Source organism: Myiozetetes cayanensis, unplaced genomic scaffold (genome assembly GCF_022539395.1).
Source record: "Myiozetetes cayanensis isolate MyiCay16 unplaced genomic scaffold, myiCay2020 scf3, whole genome shotgun sequence".
In the NCBI taxonomy this organism is placed as follows: Eukaryota; Metazoa; Chordata; class Aves; order Passeriformes; family Tyrannidae; genus Myiozetetes; species Myiozetetes cayanensis.
The window spans coordinates 25,210,796-25,233,295 of record NW_026087521.1 but is presented as its reverse complement, the minus strand read 5'-3'; positions in this window follow the sequence as shown (position 1 = coordinate 25,233,295).

Sequence of the window (22,500 nt, the reverse complement as noted above, 5' to 3'; positions counted from 1 at the left end):
GCTAGGAATAATCTCTCAGCATGGCAATCCTATGCATTCAAAAGTATTCTGGAAGTTGCCATTGTACAGGAAAGTAGAGATTACTTTGATGCCAAGCTTCTGATACATAAATAAGGGAAGAGCTGATTTGGGTCAGATAACCCACTTGCAGTCTGACACATATTCAAACTGTCTGTCTCTCTAAGCCAGCAAAGCTGTGCTGGAAATTCTCTAGGAACAAACTTTTCCATTGTTTTCCACACTCCCACTTTCAGTGCCAAATAAAATCTGCAGTTTTGGAGGTGTGTGAAAACAAGAAATAAGTTGAAAAAAAATTAACTGCATCCTTCCACTGTTCAAGGAGAACCCTTCTGGGGTTTGGTTTACTTTTAAGTTTGCTCAGATTTTGTCACAAATAGCTCACCTACTCTGCTTCTGAAACCTTCCAAAATAAAAAAGTAAGTCCAGCAAAACAGAAGAACCAATGTTCATAACCAGTGTATATACACTTTTAGAGAAGCAGCAAATTTTTTATCAGGAATAACAGTAAAATAGGTCTCTGTGATGATTCTTTGAACTCAAATGAAGTTTAGTTCAGTACATGTATGTGCTTTATTAGGTGAAACTCTGTAAGGTGAGTTTTCTAAAGTAAATTTCCAGTCTGTTTTTTCAGCTGGATAATCTATTACATTTAGCTTTTCCCACTTCAGCCTGTGCTTGTTAAAACTTCTCTCTTTGTGTCCATGTGTTAAGGTGATGAACAGTATTTGCTGATTCCAGCTTATCTAAGCTTTTAACAGGAAAACCTTGGATCAGCTCAACCTGTTTGGGCCAAAAATCTTGTAACTGCCTGAATCTGAGGAATGGTTTCACAGTAATAAACAAGCACGAGTAGTTTATGGAACTTTGCTAAAAAAAAAGGAAAAATCTTCCATATTAACACATTCATGTCCACAGCTTAAAATGCCTTAAAAAAAAAAAAAAAAGTTTTAACACATCCTTTGCTTATATCATTGGACTCAGTTGGAAAGAATGTCATATTCCAAAGCATGTGTTGCCTACTCACTGATGGAGCAGAAATGTGTTTGTAGTTCAGGTTATGTTCTCTACTCCTGGTAGTTCTGAAATACCCACATATGGCCCTCACATTTTCACTTACCATTTCTTTGCCTGTATTTTCTCCTTCCACAACATTCCCATTTCTCAACTTCATATGAGATTGTCACTAAGCTTTGTCACTGACAGCTTGCCTGTTTCAGTGAGAGTTATACAAAGAAAACATGAAAAACTGAAATGAGAAGGTTCTGGTTGTAAATTGTTGTAAGGTAGGAAAATAATGTATATGTTGAATATGACTAGGCAGAACTTAAAAAACCAAGAATCCCATTACTTTCCTTTTTGCTAATCTCAACACTATATCAATGAAAGACATCACTGTTTCTTTTTTTTCTTCTTTTTAGCAGAAAAAGGGGGACAAATTCTGACAGAGGAAAATTAATTTGTATGAAAAATAGTGAGTATATATAGGACAGAAAACAGCTCTTTTTGTGAAAGTCAGTTCCTTCAGCCATGCTCCACTGTCCATAGATAACATGCTTCTGAACATGGTACAGGCCTTGAATCTGACAGAAGAATGTGTAGATCAAGGAGTTTTGCCAGTGTTGAAATAAAAAAGAATAAATTAGAACTTCTGTTAGTGTATTTTAAACAGCTTTGAAGTTTTAATGTGAAGTTATTGTGCATAGTAAGGAAGACCATTTTCCCTACGGATATTAGCTAACTGATGGGCCCAGGGGCAGAATGGGTGGCAAGAGAAGATGCATCAAAAAATGATCTTAAAAAAAAAATTCCTAAGAGATTTCTCAGCCTCAGAAACCTTTTGAGGTTTATCTGTATCATATGCTTTACTGCTTAAACAGTCATGTATACAGAACACAGCAAGTAGGACTTACATGTTTGTGTTGCACCTGGAACGAGGTTTTGGCACATCCTTCACATTCTGTCAAGTGACAACACACAGTTGGCACTTGTCCTTGCAAGAGAACAAAGATGAAAGGAACAGCCAATTTCTATCTATGTTATCAGAACTCAGTGAATAATTTGCAATGAATGTCTTATACGTCCCTTTTGAATGTTCCCAAACTATTTGTGAAACTGTACATTTTAAAATTATGTAAGTATTATTAGAATTAATATGTTTCAATTAGAATCAATATATTGCTGGTACCCTCCATACCAAAACTTCAAATAATTAATTCAGACATCTCCTTCTTCACTGACTTCATCTGCTTTTCCCAGATGCTAGCTGGCCAGTTTGATCTGTTCACCACCTCTGCATGGTAGCAGTGTTGGTGGTGATTTTCACAATTGATAGAAGTTAGAACAACCCAGAGGCTTCACTAAATTGCATCAGGATACAAGCAGAATTGAAAAAATAGGATTAGATTTAGGTATAAAGATTGTTGAAAAGACCTTATCACTTTCTTCCCCAGGTGAAATAGCAGGCATACAGAGACACATGAGCTGGCTGCAACTCACTTCATTAATCAAATCAATGTGAATTTCAAATTTCATATATAATATCTGAATATACAATTTGAAGTTGGTGCTGGTGGAGTTTCCAGCATTTGAATTACAAATTTGCTTTTTGCTAATCCATTCCCTAACAGAGATCAAACACTCGAAAATTCATGAAAAGCAAACATGAAAGGGTCACAAACATGGTCAAATGTTACCTGGCTGTTTAATTCAAATGGATACTCAAAGAAAATGTTTCTGATATTTGTTCAGCCCCTTCTTTCTAGTTAGCTTAAAAAATTAAAGTTAAATGGCAGACTAATACTATGTGCAAATCTAGAAAAAGAATCAAGGGGACTTGAAGATAGCAATACGTAAGTAAATCATAAAGAGAGATGGGTAGATCTGGAGTTATATTGGGTAGCAGACTAACTCTGTAGATGTTGACATCCATAGCTGGCATTTTAACTCTGACAAAAATAGCTGTAAAATTTAGAAGCAAGTTTAAATTTTGGATTTATCTACCACCACTGTGATAATCAGTTCTGCTGATTATATGTGTACTCACTGCCAGAAAAATACATTCATATCCAAATGTGCACTGATAAATTGAGCCAGGAGTCAAAGGTTAGCAATTTGGGTACACACTTCCTTTCTGTTTAACTGTTTCAAGTGCTATTGTCACAAAGTCAACTATGCCTTTAGCAAAAAGGAAAGTAATGGGATTCTTGTTTCTTAAGTTCTGCCTAGTCATATTCAACATATATATTATTTTTCTGCCTTACAACAATTTATGAACAGAACCTTCTCATTTCAGTTTTTCACATGCTTTCTTCGTGTAATCTCACTGAAACAGGCAAACTGCCAGTGACAAAGCTTAGAGACAACCTCATATGAAGTTGAGAAATGGGAATTACAAAAGGAAAAAGCTAGAACTCACAATCAATCTCTGCTGTACGAACAACGTTTTCATTTCATCAACCAAATTTTTACTGGGGGGACAATCTATGATGACACTCATCATTGATGCTACTGCTGTTTCTGAAGACATAAATTGCTTTATGTAACAAACACGTTGTTATTGGTAAAAAAAAAAAATCACACTGAAAGTAATGTTTGCCAGGAAAACCTCAATTCTTCCATATACATTATTGGCTCCTGTTGTGCCATGACTGTGTTATAAATTTAGGCATACCATCCCTGCTTGTACAAGCTCACCTACTTCAATCCAAGTCAAGTTTATAAGAAACTTTTCATTTCTCTTCATTTCTCTTTGCAGGTACACAGCTATTAGTGACCATAGGATCAAGCAAAATGGAAGAAAAGGAAAATGTTTCTGTCTCACACTCCATGTTCTTTCTTTCTGTCTGTGGAGACCTCAGCTTATAGCTCAGCTGGCATCTCTCCACCACTGACAGTCTAGCACTTTGTTGGAGGTGACTGTATGGAGGATGAATCATACCCGTGGAAGAAAGAGTTTCTTGAGGAGAAGAGCAGTGAACCTGCCTTTGTCTAAATGACTGTTTGCAGGGACTGTTTGGCTAAAACCTATAGTTAAGTTGATGCTATTGTTTCAGGACATGTTAAGGCATGTTCCCCTGGGTTGCTGTAAAGTTTTCTCCTTTGGACTATTTGCTACTCTCCTATTGGACAACTAACTGCGATGTATGTGTCCTACCCAATCATATCCCTTCCAATTTACCTCACGGTCATGTACCCACCTCCCTGTTACATATTCATATTAACCCCACCTAGTTATACATATCCACTCCCTTTTTCCAGAACCCTCCTCCGCCTGCCCTATAAAAGCCCCCCATTTTGAATAAAGGCAGGTCTGCTCAGGATCTGGTACCCTGTGCTGTGAAGCCTGCAGGCCTTGTGTGTTTATTCCCGAACCGTGGCAGCACTTACTCTAGCAAGTAGTACTTTTGAACTTGGTGACTCTACTCCTAGTCATCTGTTATAAGGAAGACATTGTAACTGTTGAAGAATGGTATAATAGGATTTTTGAAAAAAAAAAAAACAGGTTTGGGGATTTTTAGCTTTATTTTTGGCCATGAAGCAGTATGAAAAATTATGAAAAGACATGTAAGCATGATGGATCTTTGAAAGTATGTTGCTCAAAGAATTCAAATCAATGGTTGCTAGACAGATAAAGTTGGAAGATCTCCCTAGATATTCTGAAAAAAAAAAAAAGACAACGTAAAGAAGGATTCATCAGCTTCTGCCAGTCAAGTGCTGCAACTAGTATGGGAAGAGTTGTTTGAGTCACTTGCGATAAAGGATGTTTCAAGGTTGTTCCCTTTCCCATTCCCTGTTTTGGTGAGTGTTTCTTCCACTTGTCCTTCCTGCTGACACTGTTAAATAAAATAAAATAAATAATTCTTTTTAACAGCACAGTTACTTTATGAAGTGGACACTTCTCTAGAGGGAAGAATAAGAAAGTTTTGAGTGATAAGGGGATTACATAACTGATGACAGCCTTCTGTTGGGATCGAAAGCTGAGGGCTGATGTGAAGATTACGAGCTCTCTGAAAAGTAAGCTGCAGCAGTAGTACTGGAATGCTTGTTTTCTTTCTCTTCTTCTGTATGGAGAATTTTATAGCCTAAATTTCTGTCTCACTTTCTCTCCCTTAAAGTAATTAGAGAAAGAAAAGTAAGGAACTAGTCTCAGAGCTTTATTTTGATTTTTTTTTTTCCCATTCAAAATATGTAGGTCTTATTCAGCCAAGATCTTACAGACGTTGTGAGAAATATTTTTGGGCCAACATGTGTAATTAATTTTATATTCCTCTTTCTGCTGCCATGTCAGTGATATATCAGGGGTAAGTTTCAGGATAGCCAACAGGATAGGCAGGATCTTTTTACTCCATGTTATGGCTTAATATTGGAAATAGTATAACTGAATTGAACTAAATCATTTAGACATGGCTAGGTTATCTAAACTAAATCCCATCACTGACTTACACAGTCCCATAGCTGCCTGGAAACTAAGCTAGCTGTTATGGCTCAGAATAGTGCTTTCATTCTCCACTGACACTGAGCAGCAGGAAAGGACCTGCAGATCTTAAGCAAGTTTAGATCATATGCCAAATTTTTAGTTGATGAAAGTTGAGTGAGATGAATCCTCCTTGACAGATTGACACTGTTTCATGGTTTTTTGGGGGGGTGAGGTATGGGCTGCATGTGTTTTATAGACTGGAGAATAAAAGAAATCTTATTTTTTGCCAAAAGCTCAACAGCAATGTCACTCAGTCACTCTGCCTCTCAGCTTCCTGCTATAGCCATTGGACATCCCTGCTGCACATCAGTCACACAATAGCCAATCCTCATTCTTTCATACAAAGAGTGACAAGTTTTCTTTTGACTACTTTCTTGTAAAGTTCTATATACATTATTGTGTAGTTTGCAAATTTCAATGTTTCTTTTCCTGTATTTCTTTGAGAAGTAGAGATGCATTTTTCACATTCTTACATGTGCTGTCTTTGGGCTCTTTGTTGTTTGCTGAAATGTGGTAGGAAGTGCTCAAAAAACTAATTTCCAGCAAACGCAACACAAATATCTGCAAAGAAATTGCTTTAGGATAAAGTAACAATTTGTGTAAATTATCCATATTTAACAGGTATAAGTAATGGGTTATTTGTACTGAGCTACCATAACGTGTCAGATTAATTATATTTTGTGGAACAAATACAGTTAATTGTGATCTACTGATTGTCTTTGTTTCACGCAAAGAAATTCAATTACATTTGGAAATCCTAATTATGATAAATTATTTTAACTACACAAAATTCATTTCAGTACAACAAAAAGAAGTCCAGTTTAATTTGGAAGATACTGAAGTGCTCTTAGAAAATTCCTAGGACCCTTAGGAAAGGTAAGGGTTTGACAGGTAAGTCAGGGAGCTCCTTCACAAGCTGGAAAATTGACTCTTTTGTCAGCATCTTGCTTCATGAAAGGTATGGAAGCTAAGGGCTCTGAGATTTTTGAACCGTTTCTTTGGTGACCTGTGGTAAAAGGTTCATGGGTTCCCAGAACCTCTCCCTGGGAAGCTGGAGAAGAGGCTAACTGTGTGGAGTTTCAGAACATCCAGTGATCTTGAGATGCTATGGAGCACATTCAGTTTCATGACAAAATCTGTGGGAGGTGAAGGTTGCTAGCAGTGTTTTGTTCCTTTAAGCTTGTTATGCTGAAACCACCATCAAACTTAACAGTAAGGTTTTTTTCTTCCAAATACTCTTCTGCTGATGATATCACTTCATGATCCGCTACTTTTTTACACACAAGACTATTTTTTTTTAAATCCTTTTACTGATAGAGACACTTGCATAGACAATGCCCCTGCGATCACTCACATGTTTCACATAACACTGTTTACCACTGCTTAAGGGAGACTGTAAAAGTCCTGTCAAAACCATAATGAATACAGCACACAAACACTCAGTTACTGATATAACTACCTCTGCTGGAATTCAATACATCAGAGGAGCAATGAGAAATATATCTTAAAACAGTAACTTTAGTCAATGATCCCACAGTCTGATGTATCGTTACAAATCTAAGCATCAGAGATTACAGACTCACTGCAAAATGTACTTGATCAGTCCAGCAAGCAATACAGTTAGATTTGTTCGAGTAAGAAACATTTAGTTTTATAAAAAATAATTTTTAACTGTATAAACAGAAGGAAGAAACTCAACGCATCTTAAATACACCAGCTTTAAAGCAGAAGTTGTCCACCTCACTGCCCATTTGTATAGCATCATATTGCAGCATGTTCAAAGTTCAATTTTCAACTGGCAAGTAGAGCCAAAGAAAACAGATTTGCCAGTATACTATATGTTGAAAAGTGGGAACAAAATAAAGTTTTCTTGTCATCTTCAACATATAACTTTGTACACACTGCCTATTATCAAATATTTCTATCTCATGTAGGCTTGTGTACTCCTACAAGCATCTATGTATTTGTCTGCATATGCACAATCTGCAAAAGGAACTGAATAAGCAAGGTGAAATTTTTAAGGAAAATGTAATTTTAAAACTCCATATTTATCACGAGCAGTGACATGAGTGCCCTGAAGATAAATATCTAAATAATATAGTTGAAAATATATTGTTCATGTGAGTTAAAAACATACTGTGGGAGCCAGCCCCATTATTTCTGTGTATATACCTACGTATTCCTCTGTATCAGTACCTCTATCTATACACTGGAGTAGAGAAATATTAGCTAACAATAGATGCATCTAATCAAAATGTGTGTGAATGGTATGTACTACGCACTATCATTTCTTTCTGCAACTAATTTAGAATTCAAGGGAATAATATGAAGTCTTTTACTACTTAATTAAACTTTTGTAATGCCTGTTTTACCAAGATGAATAAAATGCATAAATTGTATGAGGTGACATCTAATGCACACAAAAAAGAGAAATGTAAAAAATCAGAACAGTGGGTACATTAAACTGATTCTTAATAATTGAAACCAATTTAATCATTTGAGATTATTTTATTCTAGCTGACGTAATACTGAAGCAGTTTTATTCTAATTATAACCTGTTTCATTTTACTCTGCCTTTCTAGTTAATTATTACAGTCAATTTGTAAAATGACATGGTTCCACATTTGCATAGGTCACTATTAAATAAATGAATAGCTGAAATTACTCTAGCATTGAAGTGTCAACTTTGGTAGAAGTCAAGAGGACTTCAAATGTTCTTCTAACATCCCTTAATGTGTTAATGACCACTATTAAACTGCAATTAAAAGGCCAGAGAAAAAAATGCATGAAACAGTTAATAGAAAAACAGCAAAGACACAATTAAAACACTTCGGTTTTTGACTGATAGAAAACAAAGGGATATGCTGAAAGAAGTATAGTATGAATCTATGCCTAACACATGACAAAACTGACAGTTTAATGATAACAAATCATAGGCTGCCTTTTTTTGGAGCATTACGCGTCAGTTTGACATTAACATCAGTAGTAAACAAGACAATGTAATGATTTTACCTTGTATTTAAATTGCTACTTATTACGGTACTAAATAATAGCTTTAAATAACTTGGTGTCCAGGCTAGTGATGTACTGTGTTTGCATGAGACAGTACTGAAAGATATGTTTAAGTTTTTTGTCATCTTAAATAAAGGATATATGTATGTCTTAGCTGTGCAGCCTACCATGTTTGCATCTGAAACCTTTCCTGAATCCGTAACACTGTCATTAGGTTTGTTTGCTCATGGGAGGAATAAGTAGTGATGATCAAGTCCTAACTCAAAGCAGATCAGATTTTTAGGTATCAAGTAGTGTGTGTATAACTCCTAGAAAGCAGCTCAATTAATCAGAGCTATGTCAGAGCTATCATATTAAACACTGCCACTTCAAAAGCATACTTTACTGAGAGATGAACTGAATAATATGGGAATAGTACATGTGATTCCACAAACTAAATTATATTCAATGTGAAAGTCAACATTATGTCTGAAAATTTAAATACATGCCACAGAAATTTCAAAGTTATGGCTCCCACAGGAATCAAAATTTGACCTCCATGTGCATAGGTAGTATTTCCTATTACTGCTATATTTTAATCATTCATATAATTTACATCTCTGCAATCTAGAGAAGTTAATGTTTACCATGGGAAATAAACTTCTTGATTTTCTATTATTATTTGTGTGTTGTGTATGCTCATCCATAAAGTTAAATCAGCTCTATAGGTCAAAACCTGTTCTCAGTTGCACCATGTAAAATCAGGCTGGTTTTAGTGATTCAGTGGATTTAAGTAATTTCATTATTATAAACAAACCTCTGTAGGCTTTCTCATGCTAACTAGCATAGAATTACTGCTCTCCCTAAAAGTTCATCTGTGGTACTGCTTAGCCTTTTGGAAATAGGCATTTACTTCTTAGATCAATGGACTAAATCACTGCTGCTCTTTCTTATCATTATGTCTTTTCACTTATGCAAAATAAGAAAAAAGGTAGATCAACATGTCACCTTTTTTTTGTTTTCTACTTACTTCACACAGATAACTTGCATGTTTTAATGCATTCTTCTACAAATAAGTATGAAAACAAAACTGGTCTATCCCTTTTCTATTTTGTTTATTTTATTAGGCATGTACTGCCAGAAAGCCACAAAAATATGGAGGAAGATTCAAACACATTGTTGCATATTATCATATGAGGACAAAATTATGGTTGCAGATGGCCAGGTTTTAAAGAATGTTTAGGCATTTAAAAATGTAGATAGGATCCCAGTGGGATTTTAAAAGGTTAGATTATTTTGAAAATCCTGCTAGGCAATGAATGTATTTCTTTGAAGTCCTCATACATGTGGAAGTTCATACACTGGAGAAAAAAATGCACATAATCAATGAAATAATTGGAAGAGATTCATCCACAACCATTTCATGTGCGCCACAGATTTTTTTGTGCTTAAGTCTGTGTCCAGATCAGTGCAAATTCTTTTGCTGCTAAAAGTGAGAGCTCGTATCTATACTGTACAGCTGCCATACCAAATTGTCCATTATTTATAGCTTCTCTGTTTCAAAATCTCATTTTCTTAAAACATTCAAGGTTTTAGTCTTACTGAGGACTAAACTGAGTTGCATGAAAGAAAAGAAATAAGAAGAGAGAAAACTATTTTATCATATTCAAAACTTGCTAAAATACATATTTTACCACGCTTTTTGTATTACAGAATCTTGCCTTTTTGAATTACAAAGGATAAGAAACACTTTCTTGGGGAATGCAGATAGTTGGCTGGGAGCTCAGATTCACCAGAAATGTACATGTGACAACGATGTTCTATCAGTTTTACAGATGCAGTACCTAACCTGCTCATGCTAGCCTCCTCTGTAGATCTCCCCTTTGAAACGGTCCTTAACACCTGTCAAGTACAAAGGAGAGCCCACCAAGCCCTGTGCCCTTTTTTGTTCCTTGTTGATCCAAACACAAGCCAGTTTACGCCTAGGCCAATGCAGACAGACAGAGAGGAACAAGTGCTGTGCTTGAGGTCTCTCACATGAATCTGTTCCCTGGTCCTGGCCGTCAGAGGAGTGCTCAGCCCACGAAGCTAAAACAATGACATGTACCCAACTGCCCAAAGAACACACACACCACTATGTACCACCACTGGCCAGACCAGGGCAACAGAAAGAAGCAAGTATATGTTAAACTACAGAAGGAATGATATCATTCCACAAACAGAATGCTGAACTTAGGTAAAGGAAGAATAGAGCGTATCACCAGGAGCTCTATAACAAAAATACAGCAGTATTTAGGAAGCATAAGGATGTATAAAGACAGTTTGGGTTTTCTGTAGGAAATAACATGGGCTACAGCACAGAAATGGAGACACAGAGGAATAACTACAGAAAAAGGAGAAGATAAATGGTACCAAGCTTAGGTTTTCCTTCTAAAATTTTACTCAAAACCAAAGTGATGTTAATTAATTTGAACACTCTAGTTAACCTATGATATTTAGAATAATTTTTAAACATATTTTTTAAGTGTCAATTTGGAAGCACTAATAGCCAGTGCTAGGAAGCACATAGAAGTGACAATTCAGTGACAGAAAATGCATTTTGTATGCTTGGGAGAGAAAAAAAGGACCTATAAAGAAGTTTAAACATGTCTGGATATTTTTCAGTTTGCTTTTATTTTTCAAAAATGTTTCGTGAAAACAAAACCAAACCAAAAAAAACCTCAATGCCACCTAGTAAGTACTTTGAAAAATATTTTGCCTGACTTTCATGGTTATATTGTAAAAGTGGAATTTGGTGTGGAACCCAAGATACATATATGAGGTGTGTTTAATTGTAAAGTTGAGAAAAATGTAAATCTATTTAAAGCAGGAATGACAGTTGTTGAGCATTGTGATGTATCATCTTGACATGAACTGAATGAGTTAGATTAGTGACTGACACTAGCAGTGTCAGAATTTACATTGCAGCACACACAAACTCTGTGGAAATATACTATTAGCACTCAGAGAAAGCAGTGATGAGTAATGAGATAAAAATTGACTGTGTCAATAATCATATGTCTTCACAGTCAAGAACAATGAACTGTACTATATGTATGTATATTAATAAGTGTGTAGATCTGTCTGAAATATATCTACAGTAACTTTAATTACACTAAATTTTGAGAAGTAACATTTCAAAATAATAGATAAGATAAAGATAGGGATAGATAAGGAATCTCAGTAAGGTCTATTAAAACCCTGTGGAGTGTGATTTACTTTTTATGTATGTTCACCTCCACACATGGTGTAGACATGCACTTGACATTACTGCTTACCTTATTTCTCTTGCCAGAAACTGGTCTAACATGTACATAGTTGTGCACAGGTAAAGGAAATAGCCTGTTTTAGTAGGAGTACTTTTTTTAAGTACTGCTGTGCTTGTTTAGAGTCAGACCAATAGAAAGTTTTACAGGCACAGTGGAAAGCAGATACATAACTCAAAGTGTATCATGACAGAGTGGTTAGTCCAGCTTGATAAAATTTGTTTCCAACCTTTATTGTCTGAAATATAATGAGCAAGTGACTCAAGGAATTGGGTCCAAAGTTCCCATCACTTTAGAGTGCACTAGTGGCACTGCAGAATATCCTGTCTCGGCAGGACTGAGGACTGTGGGTATCTGGTTTATTGAAAAGCATCTCAGGTGTTGTAAGTGTATCCAACAGCTGCATTTCTGGGTCAGCTCTCACATGGTCAGAAGGATACAGGGCCCTGGACTAAGCAGGGAGAAGGTAGTTTTGTCACACTGGTGAGCATACAACATACTGTATTGCATGTGAGTGAAAAGTTGTTTAAAGTTTCTTTTGCAACAGAGAAACCTGTTATTGTTGGCATACATGGGTAAAATCACCTTTTCCTCAGTTTCTCTCTGAAATAACTTTGGCAGTCTCAGATTAAAGTTATTTCAATTATTGTTGCTATTATTTCAATGCCAATTCTGGATAGCTACTGGAAGTTTATAAGGATGAGAACTATAGTAATGGCTCAGTGGATATATGATTATTATCTTTTTTCCTTTGTAATAATATTTGTAATATCTTGATATGAAGTGGCTGGAATAGATTAGTGACTGCCACTAGCACTGTCAGAAATAATGCTAAGTTTTATCAAGCAGTTATGTCTTTTGCATTCCACTACCATAAATATGGAGAGATACAAAATTGGCAAGAAGATGTACTTTTGTGTTCAGCATCCTGGAGCAGAGGCCTGAATATGTCCTTCTGGTCCACCCACAGCTCCCACAGCACCCGTTAAGAGTGCCCCAGGCATATGGTGGGCACGATAGATCTTTAAAGATTAATTCCTCTCTATTTATTAAAAAAGCATCTTACAGAAGTTTGGTGCCATTTAAAGTTAGTAATTAAAATATGAAAATGGTGGTGTTTCATTACTGTGGAGGTTAGGGAGGCAAAACCTTTAAGAAAATGGAAGCTGTCACAAAAGATAAAAAACAAATACAGTGAAATAACAAAGAGTAATTGAACTTCCCATATGGAAGGAGAGCAGCAGCAATGTCTCATTTAGATTTCTATTACCTCTTTTTGAGAGGAAATGAAATAATGGGCATGTGCATGTTGTATCTGCTGTGATTTTGTTTCATTTTCCTTCTTTTTTTGCTCTATAAAACAAAGTTTCTAGAATGATTTATGTGTCAGGTTTATATTTCCAGTTTTTCTAATGGAGCAATTTTATTTTAACTGCTAAAACATATTTTTTAACCTACCAGTGACATCATTCTCCACATTGGATCAATTATCTATGCACTGAATAAAGTTTAATTGAACCCTTTTAAATCTGTGCAGCTGTTGTGCAGTGAAATAGGCAGGTGGATTATCTCATTAGTATTAATCTAAATGTTTTGTGGTCTCTGCACATTTTAATGTGTGTGGTGTATATATTTGGTAATAATTCCTTAGTTGTTAAAAATAAGTGCTACAAGAAAACTTTGATAATAAGTTATGTAATATTTGGTTCTTAAACAGGATGAATTAAGGGCATTAAAATGATGAGTGATTCCACAAAACCTATTCCAGCAGACAGAGTGAATGAAAGTATTAAGTTGAAAACTTCTGACCTATTTTAATTTTATTTTAGGAGTGCTCTGGTTTATGCATTGATGTTACTATCAGGATTTTAGCTGGTTTTCCTTCCAATCAGCTTAGCTAACTTAAATCCTTTTGTAAGGTTTACCAGCATCAAACACTTCTACCTCATCTTCCAGAAATCTATTTTCAAAAGATATTATTTGTTCCTAGGACCAAATTCTGACACTGCTTACACAAGTGATTCGGGCATGAAGCTGAAAAAATGGGCCAGGACCACAGCATGTATAAAATACTGTAAAGCAGTTCAATTGTATTGGCTTGACTATCTGAGAATGTAGCCCATGATTTTCAGATCTGAGGGTGGAGGGTCAGTGGGAGTTTACTTGGGGACAGTGTGTCTGTCAGCTACCACTGAACTTACTGGATGCTAAGGTCGGGTAGCACTGAAGTTGCTCAGTGAGAACCTGGCCTGGTGAATATATACAGGATTTAAAGGTCAGTTTTGTGCCTTTGCTCTGGTCCAATAAAGAAAGCACTTAGGTGGGAAGGTATGTTTCACCTTACTGCCAAAGAGGACCCCTCTGTGCCCTCTGTGGGCACTTAACTGACTCCAGCCTTGTCAGCTCCAAGGGAGTAAAGACGTGAAGTGCCACATGGGTAATCTGCTTCCACACTCTGAGACAGACAGCTTGCTTGGCACTGCAAAGCAGGCTTCACTTGGAGCATTCATGGACTCACATTTCTTATGGTATATTCGGGTATTTCAAATTGGTTAATTTAAAAATTTTTGTGTTTCATCTGTTTTTAATTTTGATTTGTACCAGAAACTTCCAGAGTTTAAACTGAATTATGTTGCCTGTCTCCTTGCTTTCCCTCCCTAAGACTTGAACTAAAAAAGCAAATTTTCAAGCTCAGGACTCCTTGTCTTTGTGTCAGTGGAGGATAGATAGCACACTCCTATATTAAAGAAGTTATAAACTGTCCTGGTACCTAAAAATAACATGTGGACAAATTCTCATAACTATACATCTGAGGAAAACGGATAGTTAGAAATAATGTGCACATACAGCATTTAGCAACAACAATCTGAAATTCTCAATACAAGAACTAAAGATGACTGAAATGTCAAAAAGAAACACTTCCCTGCGTTTCAAAAGCGTTTTTTCCCCCTTTTACTGTAGTGCTGAAATGTTAAACTTGCTTTGGACAGCTTGGGCAGCACTTCAGTTGGACCATGGGGAATGGGCTTGCAAAACACTATGAGAATAACCAGCTGCAAGATTGTAAACAATTGTTAAACGTGATTCTGAGCCTAATAGTAAAGAAGTGTTATAGTTAAATACCATAATCATTCCCCTGATCCATCTTTTAGATTTTATTCTAGTCTTAGAAATATTGAGCAACAAATGCGCAACATGCAAGAAAAGTGTAAGGGTGTGCTTGAAAAGTGGCTGTGAGGAAAATACCTATAGGAATGCCTCCTTGCCAACAAGCAATGCTGCTACATTTTATGTACCTCCCAACAGCTGACTGCAGAAGCTAGTTCAGCTCCAGCTCTGTTGTACGGCCTGGGGGATTAGTGAAAGAGACCACCCTGGAGGTTGTTAAATAGAAAAAATAGTGTGTGTGCCAGCTGGGAGCCGATTGATTGCTGCTTATGTGTGTAAGGCAGTGATGAGGGGGAGGTGGAGAGGTGATGGGATTTGCTCCTGAACAGTTGGTTTTGTGAAGGACTTTCACTGCCTCAAAGCTGTTGAGGTCCTTGCAATTGTCCTATAGTTTTGTCCCTGAGTGGCTGCAAGATTTTCTTGCTGGAAAAAATTTATGGATATAGCATAGTTCTGAAGAAAATGTCATTATTAGCAATGAAAGGATTAGAAGCTTGCTCCTGCCTGGTACTGAGCACCCTCACAACACACTGCATTCAGCTGCATACAGAATCAAACCCTGTAAGAACTATAAGACCATAAGGTTCTTCTCCTTATGCAAGAAGGACTTGCAACAAGAGCTCAGGATTTTCATTAAGTATCATAAAATGGTGCACAGCACTATTTGATTCCAGGAAAATATGATTCTCTGCAGATGATTTGTGGAAATCGTCTCTCCTTCTGGCCCTGAGGACATTCAGCAGATAAAGGAGTGTGTTTTACTATCTTTCTAATCTACAGTTTTGTTTATAAAACCTAAATTAAATCTCTACATGCAAATGAAATGGCTTAGTTATTGCTGTAGGGATAGGCTAGCAAGTGTGGTCTTTCTTGCTCTACAAGTAAACATGAATTTAAAAATTTGTACACGTTTATCTAAATGCAGGGCATTTATCTAAAGTGATAAACTTTTATCTGATGTGTGGTTATACTAATATTCATCTCATTTTTATACTACTGCAAACTGTCAGCATCATTTACCCAGTCAGGCAACTTGAGGTACCCAAACATTAACTTTTTGTAATACTGAAATTTCATACATTATATTTGCCTTGTTTCTGTCTTTTGGTTTCTAATCTATGACAGGATTGTCGATTTTACCAATGACTGCTTAGTTTTTTTAATATCCTTTTGAGGATGATTTTTTTCAAAGATATTTTGACAGTCCCATTAAAGAGGCTCTGCTAGCTATACTTTACCCAGGGTCCTGATGAGGTGATCAAGGAGTTCTAGAACATTTCCTTTTTTAGACAAATCTCTGCCTGTTTTGCCTCACAGTCTGCTCATCAGAATCTCGTACACTGGGTACCAGGATAATTTTGGCTGCACATCGGTGATTTTAAACAGGGGAAAGAAATGCCAGAAGGAAAGTTTTATTCTGTTGCAGTAATCTTGACATGAATCATTGCTGCTGCTTTGTGTTTGTGTTAGGGTGTCTATTGTAAACAGGTACCCTAAGAGAAGGAAAGTGCATTTTGACAATAGAACTTCAATAAAAAATAATTTTGAATTCTTACTTTTTCTGAAATTTCCAAGAAGACAAGACCTGGTCAGAACTGGGAATAAGCACCAAGTTTTCCTGACTGCAGAGCAACTGTGTGAGTGAAATCTCTGGTCTCCCTTTCATAGGACAGAGGCAAAAGTATCTCCCAATATTCCCAGACAGTCTTAGAAATGGTTAAACCATTTTGCAAAGAACAATTCTTACCTGGATCTCTGTGTTAGCTACAGAACATGCATACTCTGTAGCTGCAATTTACCTGTTACTGAATATGACGTCTTGTGGAAGATACTGTCATCCACAGAATTACTTCAGTACTGTTAACCTCCTCCATTGTTGGGACCAACTTCTCAAAAATGTACTAAGATGCTGAAATACCCTATTTCAGAAGAGGATCCTACCACAATGGACTTTGTAGTGAGAAAGTCTGATAGCAGCTTAGTTTTTCTGTTTCCATAATATTGTACTGACTGGGTGATTTTTAGACTTGTGATTTTTGCTACTTTTACATCTGTTGGACAAGACGTTATCCAGTGACCTCCATTAATAATAGTGATTGATGCCTGACATGTTTTAAGCCTAGTATTGTCACTCCTTTACCTTTTGGTACCCTGCCAACGTAGAACAGGCTTCCTCACCTGAAGGATGAGGTGAGCCATTTTCTGCATCAGACTGCTTCCTAAAGCCCTTTTCTCCCTCTCATCTCTTTAGTCCTCCCTGCCCTTTTCCCCCAATTAAGCATCTCCAGCTGCTGGTTCTGTGTTTATCTTTGCAGGCAAGGAACTGTCTATTATTTTCATGCATCACTTGACCATTTATATGTTCTTCATCCTCTGCAGCTGATGATGTTTATGCTGTATCCACACATCCAGTATCATAGAAAGGTCTGGTATGGTTGTGACCATTTCTAGTAATAGTATATGAAAAGGAATCAGTGTAATCATGATACCGACTAATTTGATAATACTGTAAGTTAATTTGATAATACCATGAGAAGTTCAGTAAGGGTAAGTTTCTTCTACAGAAGGGTAAGTTTCTACTGCAGAAAAATCATCTTACAGTATAAAAATATCTTACAGTGAAATCTAGTGATATTTAGAAATTATATCAGTCTTTTAGAGCTATTCAATTCTAAAATATATGGAAAGTCTTTTTTATACATAATAAAAGGTAATTTTGTGAAATACAAAGAACTCTTTGGGAATGGTGAAATGGCTATAGGTTGCCAAAATCTGCAGCTGTATGTGACATTCTGGAAAGATGTCAACAGGGAATTGAATAAACACAGTTCCCTACAGTCCACCAGCCATCTGATTTTAGTTTCTTCATATTTGTACACATGTTTTTGTTTATTACATAATGAATATTTGACACATGTAAACATACTAAGTTAAGTGGGATTTGGAGGTAGGCTTTAGCTGGAGAAATCCTATAAAAATGTCTAAACTAATTTTTTTTCTTTCAGGCCAGAGGGTTTTAGAGAGATCAACTTTCTATGTGGCAGCTGGGCTCCCTGTGGTGCTGTATTTTATTTTACTTTTTTATAGCATGTAGCTTGTAGGTTTAAAAACAAAACACACTATTCACTTCCTGAACAGACCTGAAATTAAATTAAAAAAATATTTACAATACACATAAATTGGGAAGGAAGGTAGCACAGTGTGTGAAATGTCTCTTATTCTCCAAAGGCCATAGGAGCATAAACACGAATACAACTTGTCACAGGTGAGATAAGGAAGGGCTTCTTTCTCATGTATCTTACCAGGAAACATTTCTCTCTTCTGAAGTCTTGCTGAGTGACCGGTGTATTCACTACGAGCTAGGTCCTTTAATTCCCTCCATCTTGCCTCTCCATCCTATCCAGGCTCCCAAGCTGTTTATCTTGCTACTTCTGTGTTGGCTCAAAGCCTTACTTCTGGTCTTTAGTCACTGCCAGCTGACACCAGCTTTACTTTTGACCATGTCTGCCTCCATAGAATCATATAAAATCATAGAATATCCTGGCTTGGAAGGGACCCACAAGGATCATCGAGTCCAACCCCAAGAATGCTGAGAGCATTGTCCAAATGCTCCTTGAGCTCTGGTAGGTTTGGTGCTGTGACCATTTCCCCGAGAAGCCCTTTCCAGTGCCTAACCACCCTCTGGGTGAAGAACCTGTTCCTAATATCCAACCTAAATCTCTCCTGGCACAGCTGCATGCCATTCCCTTGGGCTTTGCTACTGGTCACCCACAAGGAAAAAGAAAAAATATGTACCCTTCTATTTTTTTCCTTTATTTCCTAATAATCTGAATTGATTTCTCTCTACAGTGTATTATATTCGATGGAAGTTACTGATTTCAAGATTTACACTAACAACACACAGAATGACCATCACACATACTTTCAGATTTCTAGGGCTCTGCAGATTGCACAACTTGGCCTAAAATACCTGGGAGGGGGAATAGGCTTGAGAAGGTTTCACTGAAAGTGATACACACAGAAATTGAAATTATATATCTGACAGTCTTCCCAGCAATGTGGGTACTCTCACCATTTACTAAATAGATATTTATAACTGACACACTAATGATTTAATTGAAAGGTTTTCTAAGCAAATCCTCTTTTAACAAAGAAAATTCAGTGGAATCTAGTAGGGAACTTGAACTTTATTTGTTTAATTTGCTTATATACACCACCCATGGGAATTAAGATGAAATCGTAAAATCAGAGAACTTCCAAGGGGGAAATTTCTTTGGAGAAGTGATTTTGTTGGCAATCTTCAGCACTAGCAGAATTTGGAGCTGCTCTGCAAATGGCAGTTGCTAATCAAGCAGGCATTCAAGGCAGACTGGATTTTTTAGTTCAACTTCCAGTGGACTTCCAGAAGCCATTCTGCAAACTGAAGTTTGTCTGCCCTTCCCCTCCATTCACAATGGAAAACCTAGAAGGAAAGTGCATCCTTTGAGTGAACCCCTGTTCCATGTGTCAGGCTGACACAGGAACATGTAATCTGCACATCTCCGCTGCACTGTGCTTCTAAATTTGAATCCTGAATGGGTCATGCAAAGTGAAACAACGTTTGAAGATTTACTGTAATCACATGCTGACATTTTCCCACATCACTAACCTATCACGTGATTTAGCAGGATTGTCAGCTCCTGCTTGAAAGAGGAGCAGGGCAGAAACAGCAAGGGTGTTGTAAGATGCCATGGGGCCTTCTGACAACACAGTGTGGGAAGCTTGTGCATTATTTGCTGCAGTCCCATATTTTTAAAAAAGTTCCTGAGGCTGTCATTTTGATATTACCAAAAAAAAGTAATTTACACTTTAAAAGACATCCAAATCCATAAATGTTAAAAGACAGTCTTTTTTTGAGCCTGAAAAATAAAAAGTTTTAGGCTTAGTTCACAAAATATTCACTGAGTCTCCAACTTTAAAGTGGAAAAGTAGAAATTAAGTTTTCTGGCAAAAATATGGTTTTTTACTATTCATAAGAACTTTTTTCTCTCTCCATTCATAAAACCAAAGCTACAGAGCACTTAAGAAGCTGGAATATTTTGCTAAAACATTATAGAGATATTTACTCTAATCCCCTTTTCTTTCCCTCTCTCTCTACATCCCTCACTTACACTCTCCATCTCTCTCACTCTGTATATCTTTCTGTTACAGAACCATATCTGTGACATGAAGCAGCTCTTCTGCTGCCAAGAAAGTGAGAGTAAAGGTAATAGGTGTCTTTTTCATGGAAAAAATCTAGTGCTATATTACATAGTTTCCTCCTCCAGCCCTAAATACCAAAACAAACCAGGGACAGTCAGAGAGTGGCATGAGAGAACTGAGCGTGAATGACTTTGGTGATACTGTGGTAGCTCTGGATCTCAGATTTTAAAAAAAAAGAAAGTAAAATCAAAATTTGCTTTCTCTTAGATTTGCTTTATATACTGAAAATATCAAACAGAGTTACTTTTGATTCTCATTTTGCATTTTGTTATCATTCATTAATTTTTCAGACAGTTTGAGGAGCTATGTTTACATTCTGGAATTGGCCCTCTCTTTCACAGTTGCACTGAAAACGTTGTAGTAGGAAGGCAGTTCTGTTGGTGTCCATGACACAGAGTGTGACAAAATTGCTTAGGTAGTAATGCAGTATATAACCTTTTAAAAAGGCTGAAAACATGTATTGACAAAAATGTAGATATTTAATGATCAATAACAGAGAAAGGAGATGAAAGCAATACATAGGGAAGATCATCCTAGCCAGCGTTTTTGGAGAGAAGAGGATTCATAATAGTTTTCTATAGTCCTTCCTGGTCACACACCTTTTGTGAATCCTCAGGCTGCAGGATAATTGCTCTCTTGGAAACATCATTTCGTTTTCCATTTTGAGCAGTTCACATAACCTTCTATCCAGCCTGGATATTTTTATAACCTTCCTGTGCTCGCTAACAAATTCATATCCATGCTTCCCAGGTGGAAAAATCTGGGTATTTTCTTTTCTAAGCCATGGTGTAAAATCTTATTCAAACCTCTTGCTTTCCTTCTTGACTAGGACACTTGGTCTCAAGTTTTGTCTTCATTTACCACCGTCCACCAGGAACCAGCAGAAAAGTTATTTTGGGAATGGTCACATTATTCTGTTTTGAGAGGTTTGTGTTCTTCTGCAGATGACTGCTCAGAAGGAAAAATTTAAAGTGTCATCGCAGGCTCAGGATCATCATAAGGCAGAGCTCAAAGCGAAGTAAAACACTCAGGCAGAATGCATAGGGATGGTTTTTTCAAAAGTGGAAATTTTAGCTGATGGTGACCCATTAAGAAAGAAAATTAAAAACATCATAACAGGAACAGATAGGGAAGTGGACATAAAAACTTTTGTGTTGTGGTACATACTGTAACATGCAGACTGTTTGATCCTTCTGCAGTCACACATACAGAGAAGAATGGTTACTTAGTGCAACAAGTAGTTGCTGTCAGCTCAAGTAGTACTGTCAGCTCAAGGGATTCACTGATGCAGGAGCTAATCTAACCAAGTAAAATGGCTAGATTCATTTAAAAACAAATGGAAAACCCCATATAATTTCATGATCATTAATAACATTTCCTAAGACTAACACAGTCTTGTGCTTTGGGATGCAAACTGATTACTGCAAGGCCAGGGAAACAATTTTCTTCTCTTCTTGCTTGGATGTATGCATTAATATTGTTTTGTTGATTCTTTAATCCCTCATTCCACTACTACAGTCAGGATACACAATTTGATGGACTTATGGTGTGATCCAATATGGAAAATCCTATATTATCATGTAATTAGAATTCATTTTTTAATTTTGTTCTCCTTTCTTACCTTCTAGTATGTTAGAATTCTCTTCTTTTTTACTCTTAATCCTCTCAATCCTCTTTTTCAACAACTCAACACTCCCTGAAACCTTTCTTTCCTGTTTCCTTCTTACCCCGTTGTAATTTCCCTGCTTTGTTCTCCCTTTCAGTTATCCTATTCTCTCCACATAATTCTTTCACTCTTATTTCGCCTTCTTTCTCTCTTCTGCTGGCCCGTGGGAAGGAGAAGGACAGGTCAGGCAAAGCACTGAAACTTTTAAACACATAATCAAGCTCATTTCCAATCCTAACATATTTCCCCCAGTTTTTTAGTTACTTACATTTCACTGGCTTTTTTTTTCTGTTGTTGTGATGAGCTCCAAGCAGATATTGTGTGCTAGTGCTTGATGTACAAGGAAAGTGAAGACTGTCTAAATTCTTTTCCTGGCTTTAACATGGGACTCTCTTCTGAGTGTTAGCAGTAACCTGGAAGCAGGATATTAATTCAGGATTTCTCTGTAAAAATCCTCCATCAGCACTGTCAGCTTCCTTCCTCTTTGCTGCACACCAACAACACTTAAATGACCATCATAGCATATGAAACTAGTTTCTACCTGTCTTTTATCCCAATTCCCCATTCAGCAGTTTGGGCTCTTCTTCTAGTGTGAATCTCCTTACACATTGGAGATAGAGGAGGGAGAGAGA